The sequence below is a fragment of the Peromyscus leucopus genome, chromosome 3 (assembly GCF_004664715.2).
Source record: "Peromyscus leucopus breed LL Stock chromosome 3, UCI_PerLeu_2.1, whole genome shotgun sequence".
NCBI classification, from domain to species: Eukaryota; Metazoa; Chordata; class Mammalia; order Rodentia; family Cricetidae; genus Peromyscus; species Peromyscus leucopus.
In genome coordinates, this window is record NC_051065.1 from 115,850,543 (window position 1) to 115,867,325 (window position 16,783).

Below are 16,783 nucleotides of genomic sequence, written 5' to 3' on the forward strand. Positions count from 1 at the left end.
CCTCTACTGACCCAGCAGTCCCTCTGCTCCTTGTAGCTTGCCCTGTCTCTTGCCCCAAGCCTCCACTCGATTGTAGAGTGCCCCCTGCTGGTATTTGAGAGCCAATGTCACAGGCTTCCTGAATCTACAGTGCATCTACCAGAGTCTCTGTCTCAGCACATTGAGCAGGTCTGCCACCTGCTGGCACACCTCCAAGATTTGGTAAGGAACTGAAAAAGGTACATGAAGCATGCTGTCTGTCTTGCTGCCCACTCCTCCTCCTGTCCATGAACGGCATGTTCACCTCCTACAATGGGCTTTGTTTTACTCCTTCTTTGTTCAAGGCCCCAAATGGCTGCCTCTCACAGGCTGAGGTCTGAATTCTCCAGTCTAGCATCTGAATCTTCCACACCTCCTTCCACCTTTCCAAACACAGTTGGAAGTCTATTTCTAAATGTATGCAGAGATATACTCATGTGTGTATATAAATAGAGGTGCATACACATACCTTTATTTACATAGTCTTGGAAATATGTAAATATATTGAATATATTTGAAAATACCCACAATCTAAGCAAGCCCTCCCCTATTCCCTTGGTGTATCTAAGCTTAGCCTTAACATGAACTCATGGAGACAAGCCTGGCCCCTCCCCATTCCTGCATCCCAGTTCTCAGCATCTGCCTGGCTCATGGGAGAATCAGATCTACTGATCCTGTTTGCCCACTCTACACTTGTTTCCCACAATGTGGTGCTTACATCTCCTCCATACTACCAGAGACTTATCCTTTCTGCCATTCACAATCTAACCGCCCTCTGACTGTCAGGGAAAGTTCCATTGTGTGAGATACGGAGAGATGCAGAGCCCTGCCAAGCAGGGACACAAAGTACCCAACTTAGGAACACTTACTCTGGCAACAGGGATGCTGGGAATTAACTCTGTTTTGGTTGTTGCAGTAGAAATAATGGTCATGTGCCTAGCCTTAGGAACTCCAAGTAAGGAAGGGACCTGTGCTGTGACTTCATGGTGCTCTGTCCCTGATCCCGTAAGCAGTTCTGGCTAGGGCCAGTCATCCATAGGGTTGGTGGATGGGATAGAGGTGTTCTCCTTTGCCCTGCTGGGGGAGTTGGCAAAGGCTGCATAGCATGAACAACCTTATTTGCCTAGGACAGACCTAGTGTGAGCACTGAATGGCATGTCCTAGTATCCTGCCCTGGAAAACCTGATGAACTGGGGTGGCTGGTCAGTTAGAAGTAGACCTGTAGGTCAGTTAGCCGAAGCCCCTGAGGTGAGAGCTTGCCTTTGAAGACCTCAAAAAATATGTAAATATTATAAAGTACTATTTATGGTGTGGGTACCTGACAAATGTCTGAAGAGTGACCCCTGCAGGAGGAAGATGCCTTCATCAAAGCACCTGTCGAAATAGTCTGTTAAATCATGTCTTCTTTTTCCCCTTGGTGTGGTGGGGGTGGCACATGTGTATTATGTGAGTGTGTATATGTTAATGTGCATGTGTAAGTATAGGCCACAGGTCCACATGTACAGCCCTCAGTCCAGTCCAGATTTTTGAGACAGGGTCTCTCACTGGAGCTGGTCTCACTGATTCAGCTGTGATGGGAGGCCAGTGAGATCCAGGCACCCTCTGCCTCTGCCTCTTCAGAGGTGGGAGCACACCTCCGTGCCCAGATGTTTATGTAGATGCTGAGGATTCAGAACTTGTGCTTGTGTGGACAAGCACTTAATGGACCGAGTCATCTCTCCAGACTAGTCATTTACTGTTGTAAAATAGTATTTTAAGGGGTGTTACTCTTGATTATGTTGCATCTGTTTAACTCTGTGAAGCTGTGTTACTGTGCCTGTCTGAAACACCTGATGATGGTCTAATAAAGAACTGAACAGTCAATGGCAAGGCAGGAGAAAGGATAGGTGGGGCTGGCAGGCAGAGTGAATACATAGAAGGAGAACTCTGGGAGGAAAAAAGAGAAGTAGTCAGAGGAGGAGGAGGACTCCAGGGGCCAGCCACTCAGCTACACAGCAAGCCACGGAATAACAGTAAGATTTACAGAAGTAAGAGAACGAGAAAAGCCCAGAGGCAAAAGGCAGACAGGATAATATAAGTTAAGAAAAGCTGGCTAGAAACTAAGCCAAGCTAAGGCTAGGCATTAAAGTTAAGAATAAGCCTCTGTGTGTGATTTATTTGGGAGCTGGGTGGCACCCTCCTCCCAAAAGAGTAAAAAACAAACAACAACAATTTACTTCTGAAGAGTTGAGTACACTAAAGCTTGAGAATTCATCATCAAATGATGAGCAGTCAATAAGTAAAGAAAAAGAAAGCAGGATTTAAAGTGAAGCCACATTTTACAAAATAATAGAATTATGTAACATTTTCAGGACTGTAACTTCCATGCAAAGTGCTAATTAGGAACCATGAAGATGCCGGCGGACAAGGACTTCAGCTGGGAGAACCTCTATAGTTCCTAATCTCCTGCCCTGGGGTATCTATCAGCGGGGATGATAAATACAGAGAGGCCTGGTGGTGTCTCACTTGTTTTTATTTTCATTTGGTACACAGCATACACACAGTTACATTGTGTACCATTGCTTTAAAAGTTTCTTAGTACCTCACTTTCAGAGGCTATCACCATGTACCTACTGACACTGGACGTCTATTACAAACTATCAGGCCTGATAGACAATGAGATACCTGGTGGCCCTCTGGTGACTTTGTATTGAGTGTTTCAGGCTATAAATAATGGCTATGGTTGACAATGATTTGGGGATACCAAATAATCACTTTGCCCACCCAAACCCAGTGGGACCCTCAGAACTAGACTGAACACTCCCACATTTTTGTTTAATTCCCTATCATTCCTAAAATGCCCAAGAGTCATGTTTTCTTATTGGACTTAAATATTTTATGTTACATTAAACATAATCTTGTCGATAAAATGTAGGACCATTATTTCTCAAATTTTGAAAAAGCATAGTTAATGATGCAAATAATTCCCTATTTTTCATTTTGAGAGAAAATCATTAACAGTACTCTCTTTGCAAGAACAGAATTTAGCTGTAAGAGGCCACAGACCATCCCCCAAGACAAGATATAAATTAGTAGTGGAGAGAGAGCTTCCTGTTTAGAGTCCAGCTGTAAACCAACAGTAGAGTTGCTCCTCCACAGGTCAAACAGCCTCTCCCAAAGTCGGGGCGTTGCGGCTGTTGACTTAATTTAACAGGGAGGTCCCCCCAAAATGACTATGACCTGAATGGTGACAGTGTTTTCATTTCCTGTGTTCATCGGCATTGGGCTAGGGAGGCCTCTCTTTTCCTCCTGAAGGAAATCTACCTCTAAAATGGGCTGGAGGCCATACTCTCAAAGCAGCCCATGTTAAAGGGGGGGGGAACCCCAAATAGAATTAAACTATCACAATGAAGAAGAAAGTGGTCAAGTCCTTTATCAAAGACAGAATCAAAATACTTCTTTTACCAGGCAATCTGGTAAGTACAGGTTGTCATGGAAACAGGATATATTTCGATTATAGGAGGAATAACATTGTTCATCTAACTAGGTGTTCATCTCTTCTAAATGAGGAGAAATTGTTGTAGCTGAAATCCATTATATTTCCTTCAAATCTGCATTAAAAACAATCATTTTCTTTCTTTTATATAGGAATGCACAGACACAGAGCCCCTCTCTCATAAAACAGAGAATTAAAATTACTTCCAAAAGAATTGGTGTGTAAATAAAAAGACATAAAATGAAAATGAGTCCTGTAATATAAACCCATCACTGTGAAGCTGGAGAGCGGGAGCCAGACAGTTTAATGTAGAGCGAGCCTCCTACCCGCCACAGGGCCAGCCTTTCCTCAGGGGCAACAGCAACTAGTTTGAACAGAACGATCCAGGCCAGAAGAGCTGCCTGAAGTTAAGGTGACTTGTTAACAGGTTTGATGTTAGCCCTGGATTCCTAGTGGAGCCATAGAAGGGAAAGGATGCTGAGTTGAGTGGCAGTTTCCGCTCCTCATCAATAGTTGAGGAACATGAAGTGCAGGCTCTTTACAAGAAGACAGCCTGAAGAGCTAGCTTTCTGGATCAAAGGAACCTAGAAAAACAATCTTTTCCAGGAAAAAAAAAATATTTCTCCATCTCTTCCACAAAAAAGGAAAAAATATTTGTATGTGCGTGTTTTTTTTTTCCCCCAGCTATGCTCAGGTTTCAAAAAAAGTCCCTTGTGCAGGCACTTAGGACAATAATATATTATAATAAAAATAGGAACAGCTCCAGCATACATAAAGAACACTTTAAACTCAACATGAAAATGAATGACCTAACTAGAAAAAGAACAAAAAAATCTGTATATCTCACTGAAGACATATATAGGCAACAAATCGTATATGGAAACATGCTCAACATCCTACGTCACTGGAAAATTGCAAATTAAAACAGCGATGGTATAACAACTTCTTCGAATGACGATGAACTGCAAGCCTGACACCTGACACAAACAAATGCTGGCCAAGACGTGGGGCAGCAGGACCCACATTCACTGCTGTGAGTGCCAAACGGTACAGCCACTTGGAAAGAGCCCCTCAGCACCCTACAGAGCAAGGAGTCCTCTTCCCAGAAGACCCAGCGATAGCACCCCAGTTCTTCATCTGAGTTACAAAGCCACAGACAAATGTTTACAGCAGATATACTCATGACTGCCATAAGTCAGATGAAATCAAGGTGGCCTTTAGCGGGCGAGGTGACAGTGGACTAGTACTGACCATTAAAGAGAAGTACGCCTGTTATTAAATCGTTAAAAGATGGGGAGGAACATTAGGCACACTTTATTTGTTGAAAGAAACCAATCTGAAAAGGCCACCAACTGTGTGAACCCAAGTCTGTAACACTCTGGAAAAGAAAACTATGGGGACAGTTGAAAATCACTGGGCTGGGGGCTCCTGGAAGGAAGAAGGAGATAAACAAGTAGAATATGGGGACTTTGTAAGGCAGTGAAACTATTCTCTATGTGACCACGATGGTGGACACATGTCGTTATGTATCTGCCCAAACTAACAGAAGCTAAAACCAAGAGCAAAGCTTAGGTGATGATGTGTGGTGATGCTGTCACAGCAGCTATCTCAAAGATGCACTCTGGTGAGAGACAAGGCATTGAGGGAAGGGGTGGGAAGCATGTGGAAAATCCTTGTATTTTCTGCCCAATTTGGCTGTGAAGCTCAAGCTGTTTTAATGAGTGAAGTTGCCAGCATGGCAGTGTATGCCAGCAGGATATTCTGAAGAGGCAGAGGCAGGAGGATCGTGAGTTGGAGGCCATCCTGGTCTACACCATTAATGATGCTGTTGACATGACACTGTGGGTAAGAGAGCATTTACCGCACAAGCATGAAAACCAGAGTTTGGAGTCCCATGTCAATTCTGGGGTGACTTGAGCACTGTTACCCCAGCACTGATGGGCACAGACAAGTGGATCCCGGGAGCATGTTGTTTAGGAAGCTCAGCTCAGCTCCCCCCACTCCGCCCCCCAATCAAGGTTCAGTAAGAGAACCAATCTCAAGGGACTATGGCAAGGCACCCAATGTTGTTCTCCTGCATGCACAGGTGTGTGAACACACACACACACACACACCTTCCATTTTCATCAGTATTTAATCATGTCTTGCACTCAACTTGTATAATCCATGCATCAGTCTTAGGAGGCAGGTAACATTACCCTCCTTGTCTGGTACACTGGACTCTCCAGATTTTAATGGCATTCCCAACATGTAGCAACAGAGGTGGACACTTCAAACTCAACTCCCAGCTTCTAAGCCTGTGCTATAACCCCTGCCCATTCCACCACCCACTTCCCTCCCCTCAAAGCAACTCTGCCTTCTGAGAAATGACACAGGCTCCTGACCTGGGCGCATATTTGAGTTGTGTCTCTGAGCATTTGAAACAACAATAGTGGAGGAAAGTAGCTCTCTGTACCTGATGAATGTGGACGCCTACCCACTAAATAAACAGTAGAGGAACCAGCACACCTCAGACTACAAGCTAAAGAAAGCTGATATTTATCATAAACTCAGTCGAGTCATCTGCAGTTAGAGAAGGATTTTTTTTTTACGTGTCATAAGCCCACAGATACAATCTCAATTAGGACTTGATGGTATGGTTCAGTGCTTGCCTGGCATACAGGAGGAATGAGGAAATATATTCAGAGTTCATTTACAGATTTAAATGAAAACTACATTACGTTTTCAGCATATTAAATAATCAATCAATTAATTTTAGAATGAAACCCAAGCACAAACAAATGAAGAAAAAAAATCACACCACAATGGTATAATCAAGAAGCTCAATACCAGAAGAGTTGTGTGGAGAAGAGCAAGAGCAAAGTTAGAGGGTTCTTTTTACAGAAGATAATTCGGGTGCAAAGACAGTGGACGAGGAGAACAACGTCTGCAACTTAATGAAAAGATAAAGCGAGACTGTCCACCCGGGACTCTGCACCACGTCAAACACTGTTCAACTGCAAAAGCGAGGAAATCTGTCCCAGAAAGACAGGGACCACGCTTTCCCGATTATTCCCATCCAGCACACAGAAGCCCCGAAGTACCATAAATAAACCACAAGATGACAGCGAGGAGGGGGAGAAGGCAGCCACCGGCTGGGGGCCTCGACACACTGGGCTGACACGGCAGGATGTGCCCTAGGTTTCCCTTCACTTCCTACTGCCCACACTTGGAGCGGGAGACACTGGTGCCCAGAAATACCCACGAGCACAGACAGAAGAGTCCGAAGAAAGGGCTTTCTCTAGACAGAGGACCAGGAAGCGGGGAGCTGGCAAGAGAGGCAGCTCACAGACACCGCCACCCGCCAGACACAAAGGACAGCTGTCACTGTGCAGCAGCTACCCAGGCCAGCAACCAGGAGGGAGCTCAGATGCGGACACCCAGCGAGCAGCAGCATGAGGGAAACAAAAGCCGGGCTGAGGAAACGGCAGTCTGTACGGTGGTAACCAGCTTGCCTTGCTGGCCTGAGTTCAATCCCCAGCACCCAGGTAGCAAAGAGCCTGTGTTGGTAATCCCAGTGCGGGGAGGGGTGCGTGGACAGATATCCGGAATATCTGCCGACCATTCCAGAGGTGGAGACAGGTAGACAATGGGACTGCCTGGCCAGTCAGCTTAGCTACCTGTGAGTTCCATGCCAGCAAGGGATTCCATGTCCAGAAACCAAGGTGGACTGTGCATGGGGATTAATGACACCCAAGGCTGATTTATGATGTCCACAGGTATGTGTGTGTGTGTGTGTGTGTGTGTGTGTGTGTGTGTGTCACACACACATGTCCACTCATGCACAACACACACAAGTTAAAATAATCATGGTCCAACAAAATGCTACTTACAAGACATATTTCCAATACAACATTGCGAGGGGAAAAGCGATGGACGTGACCACATGAATGTCAGGGAAAGCAGAGCAAAGTCTATTGGAAACAAGGAAGTGAATGGCACACTGGGAAGCATCCCCTGCCAGGACGATGTCTCAACCTAAATCCTTGTGCCCCAAACAACGGGGCTTCAAAGCCTGAAGATACATGAAGCTATGCCTAATGGGCATGGAAGGAAGCAGGCCACCTACAATGACAACTGGGGATTTGGGCCTCCCCCTCCTGATAACAGGAAGGAAATCAACAAAGGTATAGAAGGGAAGAACCCCCAAACCAGCTAATACAACCTGGCTGACACACACACCGTTTTCACAGAATAGACAGTATTTCCAATGGCTCAACAAGATAAATTATGCACTAGACCATAGAGCAAGCCGTACAATACTTAAAAGAAACCAGTAACAGAAAGCCGGTAAGGAAATTTGGGAGCTGGGGAGACAGCTCCGTGAGTGCCTGATGTGCAGGCAGAAGGACCTGCCGGCTGGCATGAAAGCAGGGTTCAGAGCACATGTAACCCTAGCTGATCCCTAGAGCCACTGGCTTTCTGGCACAGCCAACTCGATGAAGTCCAGGTTCACCAAGAGATCCTGTCTCCCAAAATAGTGGAGAACAATTGAGAAAAATACTGGCCGTCAACTGCCAGCCTTCATGTACACACATGCATGTGTACCCCTCCCACATGTCTACATTCCCATATCAGTATGTACATATACCACATACATCACAGACAGACAGACAATTTCCAAATGCTTGAAAATGAAACAGTTTTCATATGGAGAAAAATAGCTAAGAAACTGAAAAAGCAAATGCACCTGAATTAATGTAAGATGGGCCAATCTGTCAAAGCAGCCAAATCGCTGCTGAGGGGGAGGGGTGTATAGTGTTGGATGCCTATAGGAGAGGAGAGAAAAGGTCTCCATCAACAGCACAGATCCTTACAACAAGGAACCGCAAGGCTGGGCATGCTGGCTCACACCTGTTATCCTAGCACTCGGAAGACCAATGGGCAGGGGGAGCCGCACAGAGTAACCAGGCCAGTCTCAGGCCCCGCCTCATAAAAATATGGATGGATAGAAGGATGGGAGGGAAGGAGGAAGGAAGAGAAGAGGGGGGAGGGAGTCAACCCAAAGCAGACAAGAGGAAAAAGAGTCAAACGCATAGAAAGAATAGAGAAAATCAACTAAACTTAATGTATTCATGGAGAAATTAATTAAGAGAGAAATAAAAAAAAAACCTAGGAGAAACAAAGAAAGATACTTTGAAGTATTCCAAAGGTTAAAATGGTGGTGTCCCCAGAAGATGAGCACTATGAGGAATGCTCGGAGCCCTTCGGAGCAAAGGAAACACAAGCCCACAATTTTTACTAAGCACATCTCTGGAATAGTAGTGGATCGTGAGTTTCATAATGTACCTAACAGAAGCCTGTGACAGCCACACGCAGGAGATGCCTGGGGATGCTGTAGGTTCTTACTCAGTGCGTGAGGAGTCCGAATAGCATCTGAGGGTGGGTTGTGATAAGTTACAGGTGCATGCTGTGACCCTAAGGAAAATGCTAAAATCACAATGAAGTATAGCAAATAGTCCAGCCAAGGCTCTAAAACAAATCGAAAGAAGTACTAAATTTCAGAAAAGAAGAGCAAACAAATCAGGCAGAAACAGCAAGAAGATGGATTTAAATGTTATGATATCAGTATTCTCATTACTGTAAACAGACCATATTCCAACTGCATGTTAGTGATTGGTAAGCTGGACAACAAGCAAGACTCAAGTAGAAAGCTACCTACCAGATGCCATTAAAAAAAAAAGCATAGTTAAAAAATTAATTACCATGGTTTCCAATTGTATAGACACGAGTCTTTTCTCAGTCTTACTTATTGTAGAATAATTTTATTGCCAGATATACTCAGGATATGATCATAAAAACAAGCTACAAGTCAATGTAATTTCTACTTTTGCCCACAATTTAGGCCTGTGATCTCTCTCTCAATTTAGGCCTGTGATCTCTCTCTCTCAATTTAGGCCTGGGATCTCTCTCTCTCAATTTAGGCCTGGGATCTCTCTCTCTCTCTCAATTTAGGCCTGGGATCTCTCTCTCTCTCTCTCTCTCTCTCTCTCTCTCTCTCTCTCTCTCTCTCTCTCTCTCAATTTAGGCCTGGGATCTCTCTCTCTTTCTCTCTCAATTTAGGCCTGGGATCTCTCTCTCTCTCTCTCTTAATTTAGGCCTGGGATCTCTCTCCCCGTCCCCCTGGTGTGGACAATGCACAGTCATTTTGTTCTAGCAATAGTTTTTCTCGTGTACTGCCACATTAAGGAAGTGTGAGCACAAAGGATGCTTGTTTTTGACACCAGCGATGAAGACTCTTTGGTGACACACACGTGCCAGTGCACCAAGAGGATACAATAATTTCAAACTCTGGCCCTGACACCAGCACTCTGGACTACACAGCCAAATGGTTACCAGTTCAAGAAGAAATATGGAAATCCAGAATTACAGTTAGAGTTTTGTTTTTGTTGTTGTTGTTGTTTTTTGTTTTGGTTTTGTTTTTTTTCTGAGACAGGGCTTCTCTGTGTAGTTTTTGTACTTGTTTTGGATCTCACTCTGTAGACCAGGCTGGCCTCACAAAGATCCGCCTGGCTCTGCTTCCTGAGTGCTGGGATTAAAGGCATGCACCACTGCCGCCTGGCTACAGTTAAGAGATTTAACACTCCTCCCAAAGTAATCAATAAAGTAGACAAACAATACAGAAAGATTTTAACAAAATGTCAATCACCTTGATCTGATTGACATTTATAGAGCATTCCACTTAATACATACATAATACATTCTTATCAAGTACATGTGAAGTTTATTTTTTTTAACCAAGACACAGCATATTCTAGGCCATAAACCTAGTGCCAACCAATTTAATGGAACTTCAGTCACATAAGTATGTTCGCTGGTGAGTAGAATTATCAAAAGGGGATTGAGAAGCATTCTGCAATGAGTAGATATGAAAACACATACACTAACCCCATGGGATGCTGTTTCCACAACCAAGGACATTGTATGGCACACACAGGAGAGTAAAGGCCTCAAGTCAAGGGATTCAGCTGCCACGTTAAACTCGGAAACAAAACTGAACACAAATTAAGGAAAAGGGAAACTACCATCAGAGCAGAAAACAAGAAAACAAAAATACCACCAGGGGAAAAAAAACAACAAGAACAACAATGAAACCAGTAAGTGATTCATCAAATTGATGATGTTCCAGTTTCAGCACTTGGGAAAACAGAGAAGACACAAGTTACTGATGTCGGAGTTGAGGCAGGTGATACCAGTGTTGTTTTTATAGATACACAGAAGGGAATGTCACTGAGCTAGTAAACACAGGACAAGAATGCACTCCTTGAAAGATACAAACTACATCATTTACTCAAAGAGAAATATAATTATAACAGGTATGTATCTACCAAAAACAAACAAACAAACAAAAAACCCAAAACTGAAATATAACTGATCATTCCTCAAAGAAAATCACCAGCTCAAATGGCTTCACAAACTTATTCTATACAACACATAAGGAAAAGAAACCCCACTAACCCCATGTGAACTCCAGGAGAGAGAGAGAGAGAGAGAGAGAGAGAGAGAGAGAGAGAGAGAGAGAGAGAGAGAGAGAGAGAGAGAATGAATGTGTGTGAAGTACTTCTCTATTAGGTCAGCTTTACCCTGAAGAAAAAATAATAACTCTCATGAATATAAATGCAAAAATTCTAAACAAAATGTTAACAAGTGTAACACATGCATACCCTACATGGCAATACTTCACAACAAAGCAGAGTTTACCTTGGAAACACATAACATGTAAGGGTCAACCACACACTTCACAACAAACTAAGAATGTAAATGTGGGGCTGGTGAGACGACTCAGTGGTTTAGAGAACCTGCTGCTCTTGTACGGGACAAGGGTTCGATTCCCAGCAGCCACATGGTGACTCACAAACATCCACGACTTTAGTTCCAATGGATCAGACACCATATTCCGACCTCTTCATATAGTGCACATACATACATGCAGGCAGAATACTCATAAACATAAAGTAAATACATGTAAAAGTCTTAAAGTAAATCCACAACACTATTAATAGATGCAGAGAGGCATCTGTCATAACCTAACCTTTATACCCAAACTTTAAAAAATGGAGAAACTCCCAGCCAAGTTAAGGAGCTTCCTCACACACACAGGCATTTACAAAAACTTGCAGTTAATATTATACTTAACTGTGACAGACCAAACACTTTCCCATTAATATAAGGGAGAGACCACTGAGGCCTGCCCTCACCGCTTGTTTAGTATATTGTTGGAGCCGATTACCAAGGCAATAAGGTTAAGAAAAAGAAAAACAATTTCCAGATTGGAAAAGAAGTTAAAATCCTCTTCAGTCACAGACAATAATCTATATGTAGAAAACCTGACAGGACTTCCCCAAAGGGTTACTAGAGTGGGTGAGTTTAGCAAAGTTTCAAAATACAGGAAGAGTTTACAAAATTTAATCCATTTTTTTTTTATACTGGAAGGGGAGGGTTCTTGAAATACTATTTATAATAGTTTAAAAACATGAAATGCTGGCAAATAAATCTGACAAACAATAAACATGGACAAATGCCGATCTGTTGAAAGAAACTAAGGAAGACCCAAATGTCCTGATTTCATTTCTGTTGCTGTGGTAACTATGCGGATAAAAGGCAACTGAGGGGAGGAAGGGCTTACTTGGCTCAGAAGTCTAAGTTACAGTCCATTAATGCAAGAAGTTCAGGTAGGAACTCAAAGTGTCACACCCACAGTCCAACGGAAAGAGGAAATGCACGGCCCCTTGCTTTGAGTGGCTCAGCTAGCTTCCTTTACATCCACACAGCCCAGGGCCCAGCCATGAAATGATGCCACCATTAAAGGTATGTCTTCCCACCTCAATCAACAGTCAAGAGAATTTCCCACAGACATGCCCACAAGCCAACCTGATCTAGCAATTCCTCATCAAGGCTCTCATCTTAGGTGACTCTTGGTGGTGTCAAGTTAAAATTAATTAGCTCACCAGCAATGGTGGTGCACAACTTTAATCCTGAGCCTTTAATCGGGAGGTAGACAGAAGAGAAGCAGGCGGATCTCTGTAATGTGAGGCCAGTCTGGTCTAGGGAGTGAGATCCAGGACAGCCAAAGTTGTTGCACAGAGAAACCCTGTCTCAAAAACAAAAACAAAAAACAAAGCAGCTCACCAAATAAATGAGAAGCTCCACCCTATTCGGGAGAAAACAATGCTCTGAAGATTTTAATTCTTCATTGCATGATCCCAATTAAAAGCTCAGCAGGCATTTTTGCAGAAGTTGATAACTTTATTCTCAAACACGTATTTAAATGGTAATGACTCAAAAAATAACCAAATTTTGGAAAAAGGCTAAAGCTGGATAAAAAGAAAAAAAAAGAACATTCTTTTTTAAGGTTCATTGTAAAACCACAATAATCAATGTATTGTGGCATTAAGATCCTGAAATAGAGAGCTGGGACAGAGGAGAAAGATCAGAAATGTACCCACAGATGATGGACAACTAGTTTTTGAACAAGATAAAAAAGCAACTGAGTAATCAATACGGTTAACAAAGGGTGCTAGACCAACTGAATATCCATGTAGGGGAGAAGAACCTTCAATCTGTACATCAGACTATTTGTAAAAATTAATTAAATGTGGAACATTAAAAAAAAAGCTAAACATAAAATCCAAAAACTACTTGAAGAAAATATGGAAGAAAAATCTTTGTGACCTGGTTTAGGCAAGAATTTGTCAAACCTATGATCCCTTTAATAATCTAAATAAAAAATAAAACTTGATAAAATTTAAAATCCTTTGTTTTTTAAAATACATTAAAGGGGCTGGCATGATGGCTCACTGGGTAAAGGTACTTGCCACCAAGCCTGATGACATAAGTCTGATCACCAGGAAGTACATGGTGGAAGGTGAGAAACAACTCCCATAGGTGTTCTCTCACCTCCACACATGTGCAGTGTACACACACACACACACACACACACACACACACACACACACACACGCAATACACACATGCAATACACACGAATGAAATTTGTCAAAAAGACAATAAAGAACCAAAAGACTCATACAATGAGAAAACATGTGCACATTTTTTTACATGAAGTGTGTTTATTAGGAAAAACACTCCCAAGACTCATAGGTCATTGGCCTGCACACTTAGTCCTCAGTCAGGGGCATTCAGTGACTCACAGAAAAAGACACCATCACAGTACCCACTGGGCTTTGCTTACTACACAAAAGGAGCTTTGAGGTAGTTAAATTTCAAGCCATGAAAGCTACATCTATGACATAAATAGCATTCAAAACCATGATGGCCCTCAAGAATGCCAACTCTCAAAGTCAGTAATAATACATAGCCTACTGAAATATATGGGCAAAAATGGGTAAGTTCATCAGTAAAGGATATATAAAAAACGGCAGGTAAGCATATGGAAATTTGCCTCTATTAGTTATTTCCAGCCTAGTAGGACTCTGTCAGCCACACTGCCAGCTACAATGGCAAAATACATCATTTCCAGAGGTCTACAATCACCTTACATGTTGACCTCCCAAGCACCTTTCTCTGGAGTCGCCTGGCCTGTCTAGAGCACATGAATATGAGGCTAATGGAAAAAAGGAAAGACGTGAGCAGCTCTGACACCCCGCTGGGGACAGAACGCTATGGAAGGGTGAGACAGCAGCAGAGCAGAATGACCAGAGCAGAGGGATGGAAGGGGGACGGAAGGATGGTGGCACTGGGAGGCGTTCCGAGAGGTGCCAGAGCTAATACCTGTAATGCCGAATCAGACCTTGCATGATCTTAGGTAGGTCAGGCAGAAACAAGTCAACGTGCCTCAGTGACCTGAGGACTTGGCACTATGTTCCACCTCCCAAAGCCTCCGCTCCATTTCCCATGCCACCACACTATGAACCAAACTTCCAGCACTCGAAGGCTTGGGGTGGGAGGGCACAAACCATATCCCAAACCACAGCAACAAACTAGAAGAATCAACAAATAGCAGGTGTACCCTGAATGATGGACCTCTCAGCTCCACAGCCTAAAACACTTTCAAAGAACGTGCCGCAAAAGCTACACCTCGGAAAATACAGAGAATCACGATATTCCATGCACTATTTAACTGTGTGTATGTGTGTTGGAGGGTACATCTACGTGTCAGAGTGTGTATAACATGCGGAGACCAGAGAACAACCTTGGATGTCATTTCTCATGTGCTGTCTACCTTGGTTTTTGAGACATCTTCTCTCGTTGGCTTGGAGTTGCCAAGTTAGTCTAAGTTAGGTTGGCCGGCCAGCCAGTGAGCCCATCTTTGCTTCCCCACTGCTGTGACTACAAGCACACATCCCCAGGCCTGGCTTTTTGGCGTGGGTTCTTGAGCTCGAATTCAGCTGTGCTTGCTTACAAGGCAAGCACTTCACCAACTATGTTACCCCTCCTGCTTAGTTTATGAGTGAAAAGGAAGTGGAGGCGAGGATGAAGGGGCAGGACGTGAGGTCTTATCCATGGCTAGCTCCAAGCACCACAGGAGGACCGATGGGTGGAGTTTGAGGTGTCTGACCTCGGGGGCAGCACACACATCCTGCTAGGGCCTTCACTAGTTAAGTGAGGATCACAACACTAGCTAGTTTAACCACTAGGGGGAGTCCACTCGGCTTTCGAGTGGAGTTGGTAATGAGAAGGGTCACATAAAAGAAGGCTCCAAAGCTCCCAATCTTCAGATATGAGCATGTGACCTGGAGTAACTGCAGAAACCAGGAAAGTCAAAGGGGGCCACTGTGGAGGGGGCGGGGGCAGGGTGAGAGATTGAGACGGGAGAGCAGGGTCCAAGTGATCTGATGGGGGAATGAGGAAAATAGGGGAGGACTTCAACTACAGATGGGGAGGGAGATAAATACAGATGGAGGAGGGTACAGTACCAGTAAAGCTGTCTGAAAAGCCATAAGAGAGAACGCTATTAACCATCTACCTAGAAATACCTATAACACATGGAAGTCAGTGAATACACAGACGAATATCACTGAAATGAAACATTCTCATCTTGCTGACAATGCTTTCCTCAAAAGTCATAGCCTGACAAAGATCCCAGCATGAGGCATGAGAAGCCCTCTTTTGTGAAGCTTTCTTTGAGCTGTTAGTGAGGGGTGTCTAAGAGACTCCCAAAACATTATAGGATGTTGCCTTTGGTTGTCCCCCGGAGGTGGAAGGCAAGTCCTTATTGCTGAAGACACCATATGCTTCAGACACAGTGACCTGAGGACCCAAGGTGGACCTGAGCCAAACCTCCTCCATAAGTATTAGCTCTCGTGATATTAGAAGGCACCATGCACACTTCCAAAGGAGGGAAGCAACCAACAGTCCGACCTACCTATGACACCTAAGCACCAGCAACAACAATGGCCAGCACAGCAAACAACCCAAAGGTGGCACATGTAACTCGGTGGTAACCAGCATCTCTCTAATTGGACTGACATCAACAAGAAAATAATGCCTAGTGCTGGAAACCTAGCCAACTCCCTGGCAGCTGGAGAAGTCATGGGTGGTGAAGGAGAATGTACAACCATCACTTTATCAAACCCACACAATCTCTAACTACGTTCTACATACTTATCCTGCCTAAACCCACAGGTAAGTCTAGGTCTCATCCCTTCTCACCAAGGAAACTTCTCTATGCAATTGATGAAGACCGTTAGAGAAAAATCACACACCAAAATCGCAACTCAAATGCATAGTTGTGGAACCCAGGCCCAACTGATACATCTACAACACAACCCTTGCACCTAAGGATCAGGGACCACTGTGGGAAAGGCAGGTACACAGATCATCCGAGTTAGAGCAACAGGAAATCTGATGTGAGATCGTGTCTCCTAGAAATGCCAGGTAATCTACACCTATGAAGTCTCACCAACATGGTTGCCTAACCATGACCTGAATAAGGACAACACCAACAGACATGCTATCATGCATAGGGGAAAACTCAGGAGGCCTCAACCCTGAAATGGTTAGCCTTGAAGGATATATATTGTCCGAGCAGGCAATACACACACACACACACACACACACACACACACACACACACACACACATATTAACAACTGAAGAAAAAGAGGACATGAATTTAAAAGAGAACAAGGTAGGTACATGGGAGAGTTTAGAGGGAGAAAAGGGAAGGGGAAACTGACATAATTACATTATAGTTTTAAAAAACTGAACAGGTAGTCATTCTTCCTCATGTGGAGAGAATTTAATGCAGTAAACAAGCATCAACGGTGGAAATTTGATGGTAATGGCACA